Raw genomic sequence first — 21,665 nt, 5'->3', positions numbered from 1 at the left:
TGTTACTATGAAGTCTTAGGTGGAAGCCTTATGCTGTGATTAATAGTTCTATCAAATGTTCATGTTGGTCATTTTCTGTTGTGCTATAAAGAATTATTCTGGATCAATAAAACTTGATATAATATAATCAAAGTATTGTTTCTAAATGAGTGGATTTGTCATTTGTCAAAAGTAACAAATCATGAAATGTGATGCAGTTTCCTTGATTGCTTTTAATTTCTTATATTTGCTCTCACTTTTTAATTTCTTAAATCAGCTCTAATATCAATCAACAAGGTTAGATTGAGAAGATCTAATGAAAAATCAAATCAGATTAGTAACTGGAGAGCTGAATAAACATACAAAAAAAATTAAAGACTCCATAAGAGGATTGTTTCCTGAGGTATGTCTGACATTTAGTGAAAATTACATTATCCTTTTTATTTAATAAATGACGGAACTTTCTCTCTTCCTGCCTGGCTGCTAGCAATCTGACAGATGTCTGTAGAAGATGTATGTGTGAGGTTTGCTGCTTTGAGTCAATCTCTGTGTTTATCTCAGAGCATCCACCAATGACACATTTAACTAGTTGCAGCAGTCTTAAATGCTTTATGTCATGACATCACTAATGAAATCACCTCTGGAGGAAACATAAGCTTGGCATCCTAGAAAATTATCTTCAGATCTCAAATGACTGACCTCATAGCGATTTGGCCATCAAAAGGTTTCTCAGGCTTACAGTGACAACAAATATAAGCATTAAAATAAATCATTTTGTGAAAAAGACATCACAGGAAAATTAGCTTTCCTTCCCACCCTTTGTCAGTCTGGGTTTATTACAACACTCACCATGGAATGGCAACCAGCTGAACGATGCTAAATCACTGCATTAAAATTCTAGCCACCGTGCCACAATCCTACTATCTATGCGTGAAGACTATATAAAATCTCTCTATCATCATCCAGATGCCCCTCAGTTGAAATGTAGTGGACAACTATTTATAGGTCAACAACTTCACCTAGTAAAATTATGCATGTCGTTGAAGGATATTGGTACATAGCATTTGGCAGCTCATATATAATTTCATAACTTGCCAGGAAATTTTAAAAAAATTAGTAATTTGAGTTATATTGCAGGTATAATATTACAGAATGACAGAAAATAAATGTGTAAGATGATTCCTAGGTTGCAACCCTGGCAGTGCAGAGCCTCCCTGTCTTTGTCCGCTGGAGTTCCAGTGAGTTTTCCCAAAAGTCAGTTTTCTTTACTCCACACAGGACTTTCCCCACACTTAAATGTTATAGAATAAGAAACCTGTGTGTGAAATTTGGGTCAACTTAGTCATTGCAAGGTAGCATGATAACTTTTAAGATGACTTTTTTTTGTGTTATATTTTTCAGAATAACAGTTTGAAAGATCATAGCTACAGTTTAGGCTGCCATGGGTCAAATACTGAAAACCTGTATTGAAGTGAGTCTGCTGAGGACATTGCTATGAGTAGAGCACTTCATTCTTCTCTCAAACAGCTATCATCTTTCTCTACTGCTGTTGAGCTCTAACTGTAAAGTAGATTTAGTGACTGCACTTATATGTGCAAAGCTGCCATATCAAGCATCATTTGGAATTCAAAGCATTCAGCAACTGCCATTATGCTTGCAAATAGATCTGTCTTAAAAAAAATGTGATGTAATGGTGATTCATAGGAAAGTTAGGTGTTAGTTCTTGTGATAAAAAGTCAGGTACAGAAAATGTTTGGGTTTAGTAGGATGGGAAGGCCTAAAGTTTAATGAAAATACTGTTAATTTCATTTGTATATTTTTAGGTTTCTTTGTGTTCTATGTGACTTCAGAAATTGTGAAATATATTACGTGGGTGGAAGAACGTGCGAGAAAATTTCCACGTGCACATAATCATATATTTCATACTATACTATCAATAGTAAATCAAGAGCAAATACTTGAATAGCTAATCATATGGGAACATATACTATGTTTGCCTATGTGGTAAATACAGAATGTCACCAGTACAGACATGATTTTAAGATAAAAAGTCAATATATTCTTGCAAATTTTCAAAATAATCTCAAATTTCTCTGAATTCATCCAATGAATTTACTTACCTTACTTTATTTATCTAACAAACTATTTTTCTAGACTAGTAACTTCAAGTCACAGTGCTGTGTGGTACCATCATATGATTGCAGTGCTCCTGAGGTACTACTGCCTTGTGATTCTGTGGACAGTACTGCAGCTCCCAGTATCTTCCTCATCTGCCACCAATACAAACCAGGACTGATAAGAGGCTTTGACTTAGTTTCCATAAGCATAGAGCAATGCAGTGCCAGGCTTGCACCTGTCTCTGAAGTGAGGGCTTTTTCTGTGTCCCTGTGGATGTGTTGTGCAGTTCCTACTGGAGCTTTACCAAATTGGGAATTACAGCAGCAGCAGATTTTTTTATCGCACAGCTGGACTCAGAGGAGTCCTTTCTTTTCTGCAAATAGCAGCAGCTCCCATCAGATATGTCTTGTGCAGTTTCCTCCCTTGCTGAAGAGATTTGACTCCCAGTGCTCTGAAGCGTGCATCAGCTGCCAGCTTTTTGTGTGTTTTGTTGAGGGAGAAGATAATTTCCACTCTTCCAGCTGAGATCCTTCTGTCAGGCAGAAAAGTATTCAGGATTTATTAGGTCAGAAAAGGAAAATAAAAAAAATTCTCTTGCCTGGTGACTTAGGACATTTGAAACTCTTACATTCCATGTTCTAAGGACTGGACAAAATACTTAATGCTTGAAGATTGGGACCTTGGTTTGTTTTCATGCCCTGTGAACCAATGTTGAGAGGTAGAGCTGACAGCACTTTCCTGTGCCCTTAGATGCCTCTATAAACAGGTGGGTAAGAGTCATTCCTTGGAGATATGGATCTGAAAGCCCTCAAGCAGAGAAAGAAAATGAAAATAACATTTTCTGACAGAAGAACCTCAAAAGTGACAACAGATGGTAGGACGCTGCCTGTTCCCTGTGACATAATCTCTCATGTAACTATTTCTTATTTGTTGGTAGTCTTCCAGAAGTTGTCTATGGAGGCTGTAGTTGATCTCTATGGTAATATCTAAAGCCCAGTGTGCTCAGTGGCCCACCTTCTCAGTGTCATCTGCGGGATGCACGTGGCCATGGGAACCCACACAAAGGTCATCCAGTCCAGTTTGCTTGCATTACAGCTGCTTTTGTGACAGGCAATGTTTAGGCCCTTTTAGTAGGAGCCCTAATGCCACAAAGTCAAATTGGCTTAGCTTTGGCCCCAAAATGTTGCTTCTGGGATGATGAGTGTCTGGTTTGGAGAGTGAATGGTTGTGGTGGGTTAGCCTTGGCCAGCTGCCAGACATCCACCCAGCTGCTCTCTCACTCCTCCTCAGTAAGACAGGGGAGAAAATAAGATGAAAAACTTGTGGGTCAAGAAAAGGACAAGGAGATCACTCACCAATTACTGTCATGGGCAAAAAAGGCTCAACCTGTGGAAGATTAATTTAATTTATTGCCAATTAATAACAGAATAGGATAGTGAAAAAGAAAAAAAAAACCAACCTAAAAATACCTTCCCCCTATCCCCTTCTTCCCAGGCTCAACTTCACTCCCAACTTCTCCTTCTCCTCCCCACCCGAGCAGAGCAGAGAGAATGGGGAATGGGAATTGTGGTCAGTTCATAACACTTCATCTCTGCTGCTCCTTCTTCTTCACACTGTTCTCCTGCTCCAGTGTGGGGTCCCTCCCATGGGATACAGTCCTTCACAAACCGCTCCAGCATGGGTCCTTTCCACAGGCTACAGTTCTTCAAGAACTGCTCCAGCGTAGGTCCTCTCCACAGGGTGCTTCAGGAACAGACTGCTCCAGTGTGGGTCACCCATGGACTGCAGCTCCTGCCAGGCCCATGTTCTGGCATGGACTCTTCTCCACAGGCTGCAGCTTCCTTCAGGGCATGTCCACCTGCTCCAGCACGCAGTCCTCCATGGCCTGCAGTGTGGAGATCTGCTCCCCCGTGGACCTCCCTGGGCTGCAGGGGGACAGCCTGCCTCACCAGGGTCTTCCCCACGGGCTGCAGGGGAATCTCTGCTCCGGCGCCTGGAGCATCTCCTCCCCTCCTTCTGCACCGACCTGGGGGTCTGCGGGGCTGGTTCTCTCACATTTTTCTCATTCCTCTCTCCCAGCTACTGCACAGCATTTTTACCCTTTCTTAAATATGTTATCACAGAAGTCCTACCAACGTCGCCAATTGGCTCAGCTTTGGCCAGCAGCGGGTTGGTCTTGGAACTGACTGAAACTGTCTGTGTCTGACGTGGGGGAAGCTCCTGATCTCTTCTTGGAGAAGCCACTTCTGCAACTCCCCTGCTGCCAAAGCTTCGCCATGTGAACCCAATACATTGGCCCAAACACACTACAAGGCATGACTGGGTCCTTGCTTAGGAACAGCAAAGGATCAAGCTTGCTCTCACAACACGCCACTCTTCTTGCCTGAGCCCTCTCCTGAGAGCTGTGTCTTTTACAAAAGTCCAGGATCTTCTTCATGTGTATATACAGGCTCTCCTGTGTCTTTCTGCCTTTCTCTTTCCTGTACCATCGGTTTGCTTCTTTTTTCAGAAAGTCCCCAAGCCACAGATTGTTCAGTCTGAGGAAATATTCTGGAAAAGCATCACCATCATGTGGCTGCTGTCTTCCAATGCATTTCTCTAAGCATCTCAGTTGCTGTAGGGGGTTTTGGAATAGACGTACTTTGAAACCACCCAGCTTTCTATTGTTCCTCAGTTAGAAAGGGCCTTTTGCTACAAAAAAATCTGTAGGTCTGTTTTATCTGATCTATTTTTCCCTTTATGACTTCAGCTCACAGAGATACACACATGATGTAATTTTAGGCTAGTTCGGATGCCACTAGCAGTATAGATGTAATATTAGTGTCTCTCAAAGAACTGGGTGAATTTGCGAGTGGCTGACCCACGGTGAGCTGTTTTCCACTGTGCTTACACTGTTAGCTCTCTTGTTATCTGTCATCAGTTTGCACATGTCTGTGTGAGCTGCTAAGTTAACTAACTTTACTATGTTTTTCAGATCCTGAATTTTCTGAAACATCTGTTCTCTTCAACCTTCAGCTCCTTGCAGGGTGAATATAGGCTTTATCTTGGAGGTAAGATGCTCACCCTACAGTCAGATCTTTTCAGCTGTTAATAGTTTTTAATATCAGCCTGTGATAGCACTGCCTTGCCTTCTCAGTGCAAGATGAATGAGGCAGAAAACAGGAAAAGAGTTATATGACTTAAGGGAACAGCACTTGAGCTCAAACTGGCACTCACAAACCACATAGTGACAGATTCTGAATTATCATAACATCTCTTTAAAATTAAACATAATCTGATTTCTCTCTTATTGGAAGGTATATATTTAGGAACAATATTTCAAGAGAACAACTCAGATTATTCCAGCTTTATATTGAAGAAGCTATCCTAGCAGAAGTCATTGGAAAAAATAGGCTGTGCTAAAGATTGTATTTATTTAATGATCTATGCAAAATTTATTAGAAAATACATATTTTAAACCTTGAAGCTGCCACCAATTTTTTTTTTTTATTTTTCCCATCCATGTGTATATTGTGAAAAACTTACTTTAAGAACGCAAAGAAAAGTACACATTAATTGAAAACAGAAAATTACTTCTTTACAAGTGTAAGTGCTGCAGGTCCTTCAAAATAAAAGGTTCTATGTGAGATTTTGGGAACGAAACTTTTGTTTCTTTAAACTGATCAATGTTAAAACTACACTAGAGGCAAAAGGTGTTTTTCAATATTGGTTTTTCTTAGTGAATAAAGAATGAATTAGGTACCACAGAGACCTTATAAAATACTTCATGCTCATCCTTTATGTCATCAAAAACTTGTCAGTCTGGAAAAGAAAGCTGAGATTGTATCGGAAGTGAAACACAAACACCCCTACTGTGTATGAAAAAAAGTGAAATAATGAGATAAAATTGACAAAATACATAATAGCTCTTAGTTTCTGTTTCTATTTACATCTATGTATCACTGAAGCCCCATTTTGAGGATTTAAATGAGAATTTGAATGATGAATATTCTTGAAGAAGTTATGGAATAAGTATAACCCTGAGTGAAATATTTTAAGGAAGATTAACTTTTTGTTGATCTGGCAGAGTTGACTTAGTTCTCAGAGGGAGTCATTTATAAAATTGCTGTTGTACTGCACGGTTGAGTGAAAGAATGATGGAATATGAAAGATGACCTTCTCCTTTTTCTTTACCCCTTTTCTTTTATTCTGCACCACTTTTTGCTCAAGATGCTTTCTCATTTCTCTGAGAGAGTGTCTAGGTGACCCTGGCAGGGGCTGGCTGCCCCAGGTCACTCCTGAAAGGGCTTGTGAGCACTGCAAGGGAGGCAAAACCTCCTTCAACTGGGCAAAACAAAAAACCCAACCACTTTGGATAGAAGCAGCTCTCCTTGTGTTGAAGTAGGACAAAGCTGTCAGGTCACTTGACCGAGTGATTTTTCTTCCTGGCCTACTTCAGAATATGCTGAAACCAGTCATTTGCAGGGAATCAGATTCATTACCTGGGCCCTGGGATGCAAACTTCACAACCTGTGTGCAAAACAAGGAGGATCCTCACCGGCTCTGACTTTTTAAAGACAGCGGTCTCTTATTCCTCCCCTTCCTCACCCCCAGCAAATTTTGCCTTTGAGTCAACAGGGTGTGAATATAGAATGAGAAACAAAGTCCGCTAGCCTGCTAGGAACACTAACTAGTCAAAATGTAGGGGGAAAAGGGTAGGGATAACTTGGGAAAAGTAGGATAATTTAACAGTGGAGGGATTCAGTTGTCTGTGTTGCAAGGCCTAGGTTGGTGCAGCAGAGCTCTGTAACCTTGGCTTGGTTTTACTGAGAAAATTGTCTTGAAGGTATGAGCTAAAACTGTGCAAGATAAGAAAAGAAACACATAGAAGTAAAATTTTTGATACTTCAGTAGTTAGCAGGAGATGATTCAATGGGAAAAACACTGCCTTAAAGTCTATAAAATCCCAGGAATAAAGCAGAAAATTAGGCCAAAACTCAGCATCCCTGATGATCAGCCCATTCGAAGGAGCAATGGAGACCAGCCCTATCTGACATGACTGATGACTGCCAGGCCAGCGAAGATGCATTGAATATCTCATTAAGGTTGGTGAGAATATTAATACCTAGTTCAGTAACTCATTAATCCTAGATATATATCATGTGTATTAGCCAATAAATAATTGCACTGTGCTCTTAAATCGGTTGTATTCTGCTTGAAAAGTCTCCTTGCACAAAGTGAAAAGTGGAAGCACCCAGGGAGGGAGGGTTATGCCATTTTTCCCTGAGTTTGGTGCTGCTCCCCCAGCCGAAGCCCATCCCTGCTCCTGGCACCCCCAGTTGCAGCCTACTCCCATCTCCAGAGAAGACTCCCTGCCACCCACGCACCACGGCCATCCAGAAGGAGGCAGTGGGGCCGCAGAGGACTCCACTTTCATCCCTGTGCTACCATACTAGGCTAATTCATTCTTGGGTCCCTGGCTTAACACGCTGCGCAAAAATGATCTTCTGCATAAGCATCTACTTTCATTAGCTAATTGTATGAGCTTATGTTTATTTGTAAACAAATGGCTCCTCCACAGCTTGTGGGGCTTCAGCTCAACATTACCTTCTAGTTTGCTGTGTCTCATGTACTGTTAATCCTCTAAACTACAGCAAGATCAATTACAGGGTAATTTACGTGACCCAAGTGGGGTGGGTTTGATCAGTTCCCTGAAGATGGAGGTCGTGCGTCACTACCGAGGTATAATAGGGATTGTGAAACTCCCTTTCCTTACATGGCTGAGAGATGCTCTGCCTCTTGCTGCATTTGTCTCTCCTGTCATTGCCTGCAGAGTTTTTTTCACTTAGTATTTCTCCAAAGACTTGCTCCAGGTGGGGAAATGCTGTTCTCCATTGAAATCTTCAGGCTCTGCAGATAAAAGATGCTTAAAAAGTTGTGAGAAAGGGACATGTCTGAAAGTCATGGTTGGTAGGAAAAGAGCTGGATCTGAATGGAAGAAGCGTGAAGAGGGTTCTAACCTCTAAAACAAAAAGTTACATTCATTTCTAAATATGTTTACTTGGTGCAGCTAGGCACAAACTGCACACAGTAACCATCTGTGGCCAACTAATTGTCCCTCTGCAATAACTATCCAGCAGTACTTATTTTTAAATATAGAGTATTTTTCTAAATATTTATGCTTTAAGTTTCACTAATTTCTATTAATTAAATGGAGCATTGTAAGAATTAATATCTGTCTTTCCATGCATCCAAGAAATTATAGTGTATGGTAGATTTTTGATATATAAAGGCATCTCTGTCACTGATCTTATAGATAAGTCCAAGGAATAAGCCATAATATGGGAGAAAATCTAGCTCAAGAAAAGAAAACAATGAAATGGGCAAAGCTGTAATAGTTAATTCCTCACATTTCAGTTCAGTCTGCAGACAACTGATTTTAGTGCTTTTCTGCAGATGCTTCAGAAAAAAAGGTGAAGCTTTCTTAGATGTGATGACCCATGTTTTGCTCTTAATTACACCACGGCTAAACTTCAGTACCTCCATCAGTTTCAATTACATGTTGTTTACTCTAGGTCTTAAGAACAAAAGGAGCAATTTATCACAATTCACATTTTCTCAAACTTCTGCTTGCCCCTCACTACTCTCCAAAAACTAGACAAATTGTTGTATGAAAGAGGGTAAACATTTTTAAAAATGGAAAACCAGTCAGGTTTTTGAGAGTGTACAAATTAGTTTCATAGATAACAAGGCTTTTTCCTTAAAGTGTATATATTCTCCTTCTGTAAAGTAACTTCAAGTCCAAGTGAGGGAACCCAGTTTCCCACAAAACACAAGGAGCAAGTTAGGTGCCTGACAAGGAGTTTCGTAAAGCAATGCTGAGCATAGAGCCTGTTCCAGCAGCTGACAGGGAGAGTCAGGTAAATGATAGAGGAATAAAGTACCTAATCAATTCCTTCAGGGAAAACCAAAACCCAGTGGCCTATGTGCATAGCCAGCTGGACCAGAAGAAAATTGTTTTGAGGAGCACAGTTGGATTTGGAGCAACATCTTGAGTGCATGTTTCCTACATGCTTGTTTTTGCAGTAATGTGCGTAATAGTTGCTGTCACGGGCAGCAGATTCTAAGGCTTTGTCCTTCCACTGTATTCACATTTTGAATACTTGGAAAACAACTCATGTAGTGAGCCTGTGGGTAAGTCTGGTGGGAAATATGTTGCCTGTGAATCCCACCAGAGCATGTGTGAGCTAGAGCTCTGAACAACTCAACAGCATCAGGATTTTTTGCATTCTTCACAGGAAATAATTATCTCTGCAGCCCTTTAGATGCTGGAGCTCCATGTGCCCAGGTCTTCTGTTAGAGCCAACTCATATTAAGCTGTTGTTCTGTAGGAAGAAGCACTCAACACTGTTTCTCTCTCAAAGAAAAATTAGCTTGGAGAGTAAACATCTTAATTTTACTTGGAAATAAATTGCATGGAATTGTTACCTTAATTACCTCTGTCATTATTTCCAAAATTAAGAACTAAATAAAATGTTTTCTCTGTAATAGAATTACATTTCCTTGGGGATTAATCTTTTCCATTTTCAAAGAAAACCCTCTTGATATAAGTACTTTATATAAAAAGTACAGTATGTAAATGCTTTTCTCAATGATTTTGTTTTTCTCCAGAAGAGTTGCCAGAAGGATTGTGAACCCTTAGGCATAGTGAAATCCTCTGTTCTTCTCCCTCATAGAAAATGACTTTGTGCAATTTGTTTTACCTCCATATTTCTGGATCTTTGAAGGACCGGGCGCATTGACAGTAATACTCTTAGGTTAGAGTTGTGCTTATTAGGATTATCTGATCAGATCTTAGCAATATTGGCAAGGAAAAGTTTAGAAAAATCTCAGTGGACAGTGGAAAAGATACAAATATCTATTCTTGCAGCAGAAGAGATTCCCTGGGGAATATGTGATGAGCTGTCAGCCATGAGCTCACTAGAGCCAGGAATAATAAGACTATTGGAAAAAAATCTTTTATTGGAAAGAGAAACTGCTAGAGTTACTAGATATTGCTAATGTAGGAGAGGGTTACAGCTCGGCTACAGAAACCTGCGTGCCCCTACATCACACACACAAGTAAAACTCCTAGTAAGGGCAGTGCAAATGAGTTGCTGCACTGTCAGTCTGAAGGGAGAGTTGTGAAGACAGGGAGAGGCAGACCTGAGAGACACTGCGGAGGAGCCGCCCGGAGAGCTCCGTCCTGGAGCGTGAGGGGTCTCCGGCTGAGCTACACCTTCCTACAACTAAGGAGTCTCTTCTGCACACAGGCTTGCCTCCAAATCACTTAGTAAAACACTGCCTGTTTCAGGAGTGACCTCGGCATAGCACATCCCCCTTTTGTTTTTTGTTTGAAACTGGTAACAGTGGAAGGCTTAAATTTATCTTACGGTCAGCAACTTCCTACAAAGAGCTGATAGATGTATTGTTTTACACATTTACCATGCACATTTAACAAATCACTTGTTTTTTTCTACCAGAATAGGAGTAGGGTTCTGACACGTTGCAGGGAACTACAAAAAAGGAATATTATATTTAAAGAAATCATGAATTGAAACCTGCAAAAGAAGACAGTGTATTAGTTCTGGTTATTAGGTGTAGAAATCATTAACAGTCATGTACCAGGATGAAAAGTTTTTTACAATATATTCTTTTTTTTTTTCCAAAATTAGCTGCTTTTTTTCTTTCCAAGTTATTAGCTTTGCCATTGTATTTTCAGGTCAAACAAAAACTGGTTGCCGTGATAGCATAAATCTTTGACCTATGATGAAGATTTTGTAACCTTCTCTATCATAACATTAAAGAATGTTCTTTATGCAACTATTACACAAATGTTTTATGGTTAAAACAAAATTAACAAGTACCTATTAAAAATATGAACTGAATTAAAATCTTAACTTGAGGTACTGTTACAAAGTCATGCAAAGTCCAAGGAAGTAATTTCTTTGACTCTCATTTGTGGGGATTCAGTGCTTTGTTCAGAACAACCTATATATATTTAACTCCTTGAGACTTACCACGCCTATGATTAAATATAGAAAGTTTTCTAAATGCATGACTCAAATGTTTAGTATATAACACTTCTAGTTGTCCTCTGCCCATCAGAAACACAGTACCAAAGTCAAGCATGCCATTCTGTATTTGTGCATCACTTTTATCTCCAAACCCATAACCATGTAATAATATTTCTCTGCTATTCCAAAAGCCAAGCTAGCCCTCGGACACCGCAAGGAAAGCCCTCTCTAGTACATCTCTGCAACACCACAGAGAAAGGGGAGAAAACCCACAGACATTGTTACTTTGTTTGAGCCTGACCAGGATTCACTTTTTGGCACTTTATTTGGTCTGCAGGTAGGTCATACAGTCTGCGCCTTTTCAGCTCCAGAAAAGTAGACTCAAGCTATAGCTTTTCATTGCTCGCATCGTTATGGAGAGATGTGTGACAGTAGTCAGCATATGGCTTGGGATTCAGCAAAAGAAGGAAGCGATAAGGTTGATTTTCAAAAGGCAATCTGTCTGAGACCTCAGAGACAGACACATTGGTTTCCCCAAAGTCTGACCTCTGTGAAACGTTAAAATAAAAATGTTGTAAAGTGCAGGAGCGTAAATGCTCTTCTGATCTTAGGCTGTATAGTCAAGATCCAGGCCACCTGCTGGGGGCCTTACATCTATCACTGTCATTGCGTTATATATTAAAAAAAAAAAAAAATTCAAAGAGCCCTGAATTTTTCAGGTATCACTGTAAAGATGGATATTAAAAATCTGTTTTATTTTCCATAGTTGAAAAGCTAGTTGGTAGTAAGTAACAGCCAACTGGTAAGGCATTGTATACTAATGAGATATAGGGAGTGTCCAGTATTTGAGATAGTGAGCTACACTTTAATTGTTGATTGGCAAAAATCAGTTCTGGCCAAATTTGTACCCTGTCTCTTCAATGCCTTGCATTGCTTCAGGACATCACTGAGTCACTGTCATTTCAAAATTTTTAGTGTCAAAACCACCAATATTTGAGTCTAGTTGCTCGCACATGCTTTGACCTGCTTGATATTAATTCAGGAGAAAGACAAAGCACTCATGCATGGTAACATCGCATTTAAATGATACCGTAAATTAGGGTATCACTGAGAAGAATTTTTTATAGCGGTTCTCAAGGTGGTGCGGGGTTCAAAAGGCCAATGCATACAGCACATTGGCTTGCATGCTTTAATTGTAATAGTTTTATGGTAATATCCAAGTAATTATGCCTTAATACTTAGCTACCTGTAGCTTAATCCAGTAAAGGACTTTGAAGACAACACATTAGAAGCTTCAGTGTCTGCTGTTTAAACTGCAATACCTGGAGCAGAAACCTGAGTTAGGTTCCCCCCCTTGGGGCCGTAGATAGGAAGGAGCCTTGTTACCCAATCCAAAAGACCACATACGTCTAGGATCTCCCTAGCAGGAGACACAAAGCGCCAGGGGAACAACTGCCACTGTCCTTTTTCTGGCATCTGATGACCTCTGTTCACATATGGGCCTTGAGCGTCCTTTTTCTGAAATAGGGGTCACTGTTCATAGGTTGAAAGGAATTTCTGGTTCTAGTTCTTTTGGAGTAGGAGGCATTACCATCTTGCTTAGAAGAGCCTAGAGGTCTTTTAAAAAGAATGTAACCAAATGTTTGTTTTATAAGCAGCCTGATCTCATCGGTGTGTAACAAGCATATTCCAATAATACTTATAAGAGTTCTGGTCTCGGGGACTGAAGAAGGGGGCTTGGGGCAAGGAAAGTAGAATGAAGTTTAATAACAGTGATTGGATTTATAGGTCACAGTTTGGGACTTGGGTGCTTTGATTCCATCTGACTTCTTGCCTGAAGGACCAAGTTCCTTACTAAATCTTTAGCCTGTGATCTGTAAAATGAACTTTTCAACATCTTCTACTCAAGTAGTCTTTCTAGTTCAGAAGTAAATTTGTGATTAGCATGAATTCTGATTCCGTTTAATCAAATATTAATTATTTTAAAAATACCTTAGTTAAATTTGAGACTCCTTTGAAGAATTATTTTTGAGATGCTACTCTATCTTTTACCCCAGTTTCCTTTATTTTTGCTTCCCAGATAGAGTTTCAAATTACTTAAAATAAATGCAGGTCAGAAATTTGCTCAGCTGTCATTACATTGCAGCATTGATTGCTGGTGATAATCTCACTGCTTTTAGAGTGACTTCTAATTCATGCAGTATCTAAGACTGTTTTGATTAGACGCTTTAGGGCAATACAGGATAAAGGAGTAAACTAAATATAGAATGACAGTTTAAAAAACCCAGTCCTGTTAAACACAGGTCCACCAAAATGAGCATCAGTTTTTCATACTGCAATTACTCTTTGCTGTGCATTGGAGTCTCCATTCAGTAAACCCATGTTGAAGAATTGTGAAAGGTTTGACAGATGAGTTGCTGAGGTAATTACTTAGTTCTTTTCCATCTCACTAGCTTTTTGTCTGATAAATGAAGGCTTAAATTCTGTTTTCAACAATTCTAACCTCAGTAGCACAATCAATTACAGTAAAATGCATATATATTTTTTCCAGAGTCTGGCCGGTTTAAGAGTCCTTCCTTCCAGTTGTTTATTGTTTAGGTCAAGAGAGAGCGTATGTATGATAAATTTATGCAGTCACAGATGAAAAGGAAATGTAACTTTAAGTGACAGGTACATTTTTAGCTGATGCTGTTAACATCTACCAAACAATGCCTTAATTCTCTTTTTAAGCAACAGCTAAGTGTTAAATGAAAGTTAAGAGGGCAGATTATTGCTTTGTATAAATATCTCACAAAAAAATGAAGAGGCAGAAGAATGTCTTCAGTGAGAGAAAGCTAATGGACAGTGTTGCTTCAAGAACATGTGTTTTCAGAAATTAAAAAAAAATAAACATTCAAGATGTTAAAATAGTGAGATGACTGAAGTTTTTCAATGGAGATAGATGGTCAAAAGACCTAGAATGAAAACAGATATATTTGTGAAAGGTTCTACATGATGTTGTTGCTTGCACCGGTAGAAGACAATTGTGCTTGGTTACCTTGACTTTCGTCTTATATTCTTTCTGTAGAAACATGTTCCTATAAATAAAGGATCTGAGGCCAAATGGGTGATTTTGGGGGCTATATACTATAGCTGAGTGTGAATGTTCAGACAATTCATGCAGGTGGTCTGACTTTTACATTCAGAATTGCATCTCAGTTTTACTTCTTACTGATTTATACTTGAGCATTAACAAGCCAAGGGAAAACAATTTCAGCGCTGAAGTCCAACACACACATTGTTTTAAATTTAAGGTTTTTCACTGGCAAGCAAAATTGTTGGTCTAGTAAGACGGTATAATCAATTAAGTAATAATCAATAAATAAAAAGTTTCTTGATATTTTATTCAGAACTAATCACACTACTCTAGACTGCTAGCTATTAATGGTATTAATCAAAATTTGAGTCTCCTGTAAATTAAACCAATGGATAGGACTGTGGTTCATACTTCATATATATCTGCAAGTAAGTAACCGATAGATGTCTACACAGGTAAAGCAGAAATATTGACCAAGTGTAATACAAGAAAAAGGCAACAGGCTAAGAAGAGAACATCAGAGGATGTCACCTTTTTCAAAATGTTGTGCATTCTTACTTTCCTCAGTTTATGGTATTTTATTGGAGACTTGAAGGCATTACTTCTGAAAGGGAGCTTAGCGACTTGTGTCCTGTAAACAACTTTGAAAATGTAATTTCTGTCATTGTTAAGAAATGCTTTCTGGAGAAAGCAAGAGGATTCAAGGAGAAACTGTGGGTCAGTGGCACCTTCAAAGGGATGGACCAGGGAGAAACCTTTCTGACAAAATGACCAGTGGATTTCTTTCAAGCAGACATCTGTCTCAGGATACCTGTTGCAACTTGTAAAAGTTTCTATAGCTTTTTATTATTATTTGTTAATTTTTAAATGTGTAGCAGAGTCGTCATGAATCTGCACTTGCGCAGTAGCTGTCCGTGGGGATTTCTCTGGCTATCCCCAGGTTTGCTGAGATGGGCATGGGGGAACCGGGGCTGAGCACAAAAGAGGGAACGCTGGAGAAAGTTACAAGGTCCTTCACAAGTAATGAACATTTTTGCTTTCCAGCATATAATAACTAAATATTCATGTATGGTTAAAATTATTTTGATAACGAATGACCTACACTTTTAATATTTTGCACAATATTGTCCTCTGAAGCTCTGTTGTATTATATGCCTGTGTGTCTGTGTGTGGACACAGACTTGCCCAGCAGAATTTTCTCTTAAGGTCCCAGCCTGCTAAAAAACCCTAGTGCTGCCACTGATTTCAAGAGACTGATTTCAGTCTTCCATCAGTGCTGGAACTGCTGGACATATGCCTTACATTGATGCGGGCATGATACACAACTTGAGTGGATACTTTTATTCGTCTCATCTCTCAGCCAGCTGATGCTTTGCTTTTACCCACTTCTATGTCCCACCACATGGAGAGCTCTTACGTTAATCAGGGATATACATTCAGCTCTGCTGGTAATATTTAGATAAAAAAAAACTACCTGAAGGAACCCAGTGTTGAAGGGATTGGTTGGGTTTGCCTAACTGGCTTTTTTTCTGGTATTCTTTCAAAAAGCATACCTGTGAGACTCGAACATAAACATGATAAGAAGTTCTCAAAATGCCAGTGAGTTTACTCTTGACCGTCTATAACCCATGAATATTTATTCCTGATTTTTTTTAAGTTCTTACTGAAAAATTATTTTCTTCTGCAACAAGGAAAATGCCCCATGTTCACATGTCATCTTTTTGTCGACAATTTAATTATTTCACAATCTTCAGTACAGTTGTTGGGGTTTTTTTACAGGAGATTTTCTAGCGTTAAAATTGTGCAATATTTGTGTTCTAGATTAACATATATACTTAGTAAGTAATTTTAAATATTAAAATGAACCATTACAACTCACTTAAGGACTCCCACTGAGTATGTACGATTATTATTTTTTTTAATGATCAATTTTTTCTTCTTTCCAATTCCTTATTAATTAAAGGAAAGGCTTTAAAGAAAAGTGACAGCCAAAATAAGCATAGTCACTCAGAATTAATATAATAATACAGTTTCTTGAATGGTACACATTTGAACTATTAATACTTTGGTTTAAAAAATCGATTTAGCTTAGTCCTTGAGATTACTGAACAATTCTCTCTTGCAGAAGTGGCTTGTATTAGAGTCTGGAAAAAACAAAAGAGGAGTGTAGGTGTGTTCCATCACATACTGTGGGCCACAGTGGGTCAAATTCATTGCCTACTTTTAAATGCCTTTTATTGAAGGATGAAGAGAGTTTGATTTATATGTATTAAAATATTATTCTTTTCTTCATACCAGTAAGCGCTGTCAAAAGTGGCTTTTGATTTTCCATACAGGCTGCCAGACACTGGAGAGTTTTTTCTCAGAAGGGTTAGATTTTGTAGTTGTTGTTGAAGGATGAATTGGAAAAGGGCATCTGTTCCTGTCCTTTTCTGCCTGTTCCTGCACTCATCTGGCAGAGGGCAGAATTCAGGCTGCTGTCAGACAGGGAACACGGAAGGGCAGCACCTATCCATGTTCAATGAGCGGCTCGAACACCAACACCAAACTCACTGGGAATCTATTTTCCAAGTAGGCTTTGGGTAGTTTCCTACCTTTGGGGAAGTGGAGAAGGGATTCCTGAACCAAGCTAATGCACCCACATAGTCATTACATTGCCAATATTACTGGCATCCAACACAGTGATGTCATCCAGTACTTCTGAAGGAGCTAACTTCGATTGCTTGTAAGAGAATCTGAAACTAAAATAAATTAAGAGAGAGGTAGTCACTTCTAAAGACCTCCAGACAGTGGTCTTCATCTAAATCAGGTGTCTATCCATCCTAAGTCTAGGAGTCTCGAACGTGTAGAAAAATTCAGTATTAATGGATGGTATGGCAGGTTAGTACTGGGGAGGTGGGCTGGTAGAAGGCAGTGAGAATCTCCACAGGAGAGGAGTGAGACCTGACATGGAAACAATTCTTGCTGTATACATAGCAATAAACATAAAGATGGTCCATGGGACACACTGCGACTAACCGTACTGTAAATAGTCAGAATACAGAAAACCTTCAGAAGACTGCATATGCATTGATAATGCTTTAGACTAGCATAAATGTTTAAGTTTGCTGTCTCTAGCTGCTGAAAATAGATTTAAATATAACTAGATTTAGGGAAAACAAATACGTCGATACTTGCCAAATTCTAGCTTTAGTCACCACATTAAGCCAATTTGAAATTAATTCTGCAATTTTTTTGTTTGATGAAGGGTATTGCTTTCTTTCAAATCTCCACATATGAATGATGCTAGCCAGAAAATAATTTTAAAGGGTCAGAAAGTCGATTGGCTGGATTTACAGTGCTTTAAAACTTGACACTAGATCTTTCTCATCAAGAGTCATTCTTTAACTCCTTCGGTCACTCATCAGTCTTCCTGCTGGGAGCAATGCCTGCCATGGCTATGGGGGACAGCACCAGACCTGAGCATGCTGAGCTCTGATGCTATCACTGGCAGCCTTGAGTAGCCAATCTGCAAACCTTGTGAATTATTAGAGCTAGACTATAGCCTGACTTGGGCCATCTCTAGCTACTGATCAGTGCAAAAATTCCTCCAGGTTTTATACTAATGAAATTGGATATGGAACCATTTGTCATCAGACAGCACTAGGTTAGCCTCCAAATGAATGAAATGCATGCACGTAGAGTTAGCACAAATCCTCCTCCCCCCATATCTGTTCCCACAGTTTCATGATGATCGGAATTATATCCATTGCTGTACGACAGCCAAAATGACGCTGCTGGGTGACAATCCATTGCTCTGCGGTAAGCCAGTGTGCTCCGCTGCTTCCCAGGATTTCCCGTGGAGTTTAGCTTCCATCTTCTGAGCACGTCTTCATGTGCTGAATATATTGTTGTCCTGTAGACTGTAGTAATACCAAGACAAGCCTCTAAGGATGTAATTACACTGCATATCTTATGCTAGATGTTTAAGGTACCTAAACCAAAAACTTACCCTCACAGAGTCTTCATCTGTTCGGTGCAGAGGGAAAGGCTTTTATGGATATCAGTTCAGGGCAGAATCCCAATTTAAGAGGAACGTGTCTCTTTCTCTGACTGTAACCTCAGCATTGTCCTTAGGGCTGGGTGGTGGTAATAATGTTTTTTTCTTTCCTGTGTCGTGTAGAAAACTGAAGGCTTTGTTGGCAGTTTAGAGGTAATAAATAAAAATTGCATAAGTAAGTGGTCATTAATGGTACATGTTGTAATAGCACACAGGTCTCTGCATTTCTATAGAACTGCAAGGGGTCTAAGTATGCCTCAATAACAATAGTATATGTGCCAATTTAATGTTTTCCGAGTATCTTATATCATTTTTTTGCCAGGGTAGCTTTCATAATTGCAATAGTTACAGTCTTCAAGATTCTAACATCACAATTTTTGACACTAATATGTTATGATCTTCTTTTCCTGGCTAACTAACACAGTGCAGTCAGTATTCATTCTGCATGAACTAATGCTATGTTACAGTCTCATACAGTACAAAAATTCCCATCAGATACTGATGAATGCTGATTGTCAAACATTTCATTAAATTCAATACATATCTCATGTAACTTGAATATAAATGCCATACCTAAATCTAAACTTTTCAGAACTGTTTTATAACTCTTAGCAATGCTCTTAATATGAGGTATCAGAATACTTGACATATAAAAGAATTAACAAATACATACTTTTCCTCCATATATTGTTTTGGTGAAAGGTTTTCTTTTTCTTCAGTTAGTTGCTTTGGAAATTAAAGCTCCATTAAGGCCCAATCTAGTACATTAGTAAGTTCCCTGAAGTTCGATTATGAATCAGTTTCTGTCTTTACAGGGAGGACATTCTTTATGTCAGGCAAAGTACACATTTCAGTGTCAAGCTTGACATTCTTCTTTTAGCCCTTTGACATGTTAAATAACATAGAAGTCAGACTGCAGTGTGTAAAGTGTCTTTTGAATTTCCATAGCAGAACTGGCTTATATCTTATAGTCAAAACAATCCTGTCAAATCCATGTGTCTTTCTAAAGCTTGGCTATGATTGTCACAAACAAAAATTCAAAACTCATACAGAATCATAAAGCGATACCTGGTGAGATCAGTGCTAATGTTTGCCTTTCATTTCATTTGTAACCTTAAATGTGAAACAAAAAGTCAACACACATATGTAAAACTAGACACATTTATTACACAGTCAGTTAGAAAATAGGTATTTCTGGAGGGATTCACTCCCTGATCCACCTTGTTTATTAAAAGGAAGAAAAGATTCCTGTCTCACTATAATTAAAATAATGGCCATGCCATGCATATTTGTGGTCATACATGGAGTAGTTGGTGTCAGGATTTGAGAGCAGAGAAGGTAAAGTAAAAAGTGAGACGTCTTCTCACATGCTCTCTCACAGCTTTAATATAAGCTGAGTATTTGAAATTTTAGACATTAATTGATTGGTCCTTTCCTAAGGGCTTTTATGCCCTTTCTATTACCTAATTGTCTCTGTCTAATTTATTTGAGGCTAATGCACTACCGTAAAGAAAAATATAACTCTTCTAAACTCTTCCAGCTTCTCAGAATGATGATTTTGAGGAACATTACTGATCATTGTGTCTATCCTTTTGCAGGTAGATGTTGTTCTCTGCAGGAAGAACTTCAGTACTGTTGTAGAACCTGTCTGTAGACAAAGAATGAAAATTAAAAAAGTAACAATTTGCTAGTGTTCCCAATGAAACTGAGGGATACCCACAAGGAAGTTGCTGTCATTACACTAGTTTTACCATCAGTTAAGACAATATATTCTCTGTTGCTTCCTTAAAAAGGTGGTTATTTTTCACTATTTACCATTGTATTTCTTAACTTTCAAAACTGCCACTTTGTGACACAAGAAATTGCACTTCTCGTTACAATTTCAGCATCAGTACACATTGAGGATTGGCATACATGGTTAAATGTATGTCATGCTTTTTCAGATAGATATGTGAGGTCTTAATTCATGTTAAGCATTATGTTAGACTAGGCTATTATATAGCACACCTTTTCTTGTACCTGGAAGGAATATATATACAAAAGGAAGTTCTTTAGAGTGAAGTGAAGTCTGCTGCTCTTACTGGAAAAGAACTATGTTGTCATGAAGTTCACTTGAAAAGTGACTCCTAACCTTACAACGTATCCCACAACTATATTACTATATAGTCAGATAAATATTATATTACAGTAGAGGGGGGTTGAGAGTGTATATTTGAAAGTACAAAGCATTCCACATTTCAGTGAAAGACATTTTGCAAACTCGGGAAGCCTTGACATTACTCATATACCTGGATATGTTAATGTAAGAAATGCATTAACATTGAAGCATGGAAGACATTCTTAGTTCTATCTGCCACTGGGATATTATAACTAAAGTCCTAACTTTTGAATTCTCAGAATAGAGAGATCAAAAGATTTTTTTAAAGAAGTATATTTATTCTTCTTAAATCATTTGAATTCAGTAGCATCAAGTATTTTGTGTAATCTAGTTTTATGATGAACATACATACACATGAAACAACAGTGACTGGAAAATATGAATGAAAGAAGTTACCATTTTAAGGGAGTTTTAGTTAGAGTAACAAATAATTTCGGTGGGTTTGCTAATGCTTCTTTAATTAGGAGTATAGGAAGCATGAACAAAAAATACAAACATACATATGTGCACACATGCACATGCACACAGAGTTTCATTCTGAAAACTTCCACTGTTGTGGGACCAGGTTTTCTTCTCCTTTGTAGAATTGTTTTCTTTTATTCTATTTTCAGATTTCAGTTGTTTAAAAGGATTGGCTTTTATTTTAAGTTGAATATTCACTTTGTTATCTGAAACCTGTATTTGTTAGTCATGAGGCTACTTTTTGAAAAAAACATATTTTCAGGAGAAACATGGAAAGAATTTTACTCAAAAATATCCCATTATTAATCTCTTTATTTTATGGATTATAAAAGTATCTGAGCTTTCTATTTGTCATATTTTAAGTCCAGAAGGGAAAAGAGAAAGATTTAATATATAAAATTGTGAGATGTTTTAATACAGTGGAGGTAGCCACGAAATGCCTAAAGGAATCTAAATATGGGAGAACTTCAGTTTTCAATTACAGATATAGAGCTTGCTGATTCTTTGCTATCATTTTGCGTTGATGTCTGGAGAGTGTGAAAGATGTCCCAAAGGTTTCTTCTTAAATGGGACAAGTGAAAATGCCACCCCAGATTGTCTCACTCTCTGTGTAAGCAGAAAGTTACTTTGCTTTCATTGCTGCTTGCATTTGAGATCAGGACTGAGTATCAGAACAGAGAGAGAGAACTAACTGAGAGTAGGGAAAGGTACCTTGCAGATGTGGAATAATTCTGGAAAGGTTTCAGACTGCTGCATTTCAGGGTTTTAGCTTTGAAATCCTTACACAAGTATGTAACT

At 38.5% G+C, this 21,665-nt stretch overlaps 1 long non-coding RNA gene across 1 annotated transcript in view; it reads left to right on the top strand.

Moving 5' to 3' along the window:
• Positions 1-21,665, top strand: part of LOC142045480 (uncharacterized) — a 56,056-nt gene that overhangs the window by 21,686 nt on the left and 12,705 nt on the right. The window contains exon 2 of the long non-coding RNA XR_012654615.1: positions 5,072-5,147. This is a non-coding gene — a long non-coding RNA (uncharacterized LOC142045480). The remainder of the gene's footprint in view (positions 1-5,071; positions 5,148-21,665) is intronic.

Source organism: Buteo buteo, chromosome 28 (genome assembly GCF_964188355.1).
Source record: "Buteo buteo chromosome 28, bButBut1.hap1.1, whole genome shotgun sequence".
In the NCBI taxonomy this organism is placed as follows: domain Eukaryota; kingdom Metazoa; phylum Chordata; class Aves; order Accipitriformes; family Accipitridae; genus Buteo; species Buteo buteo.
Note: the sequence above shows the minus strand (reverse complement) of the source record. Positions and strands in the feature narration are given on the sequence as shown.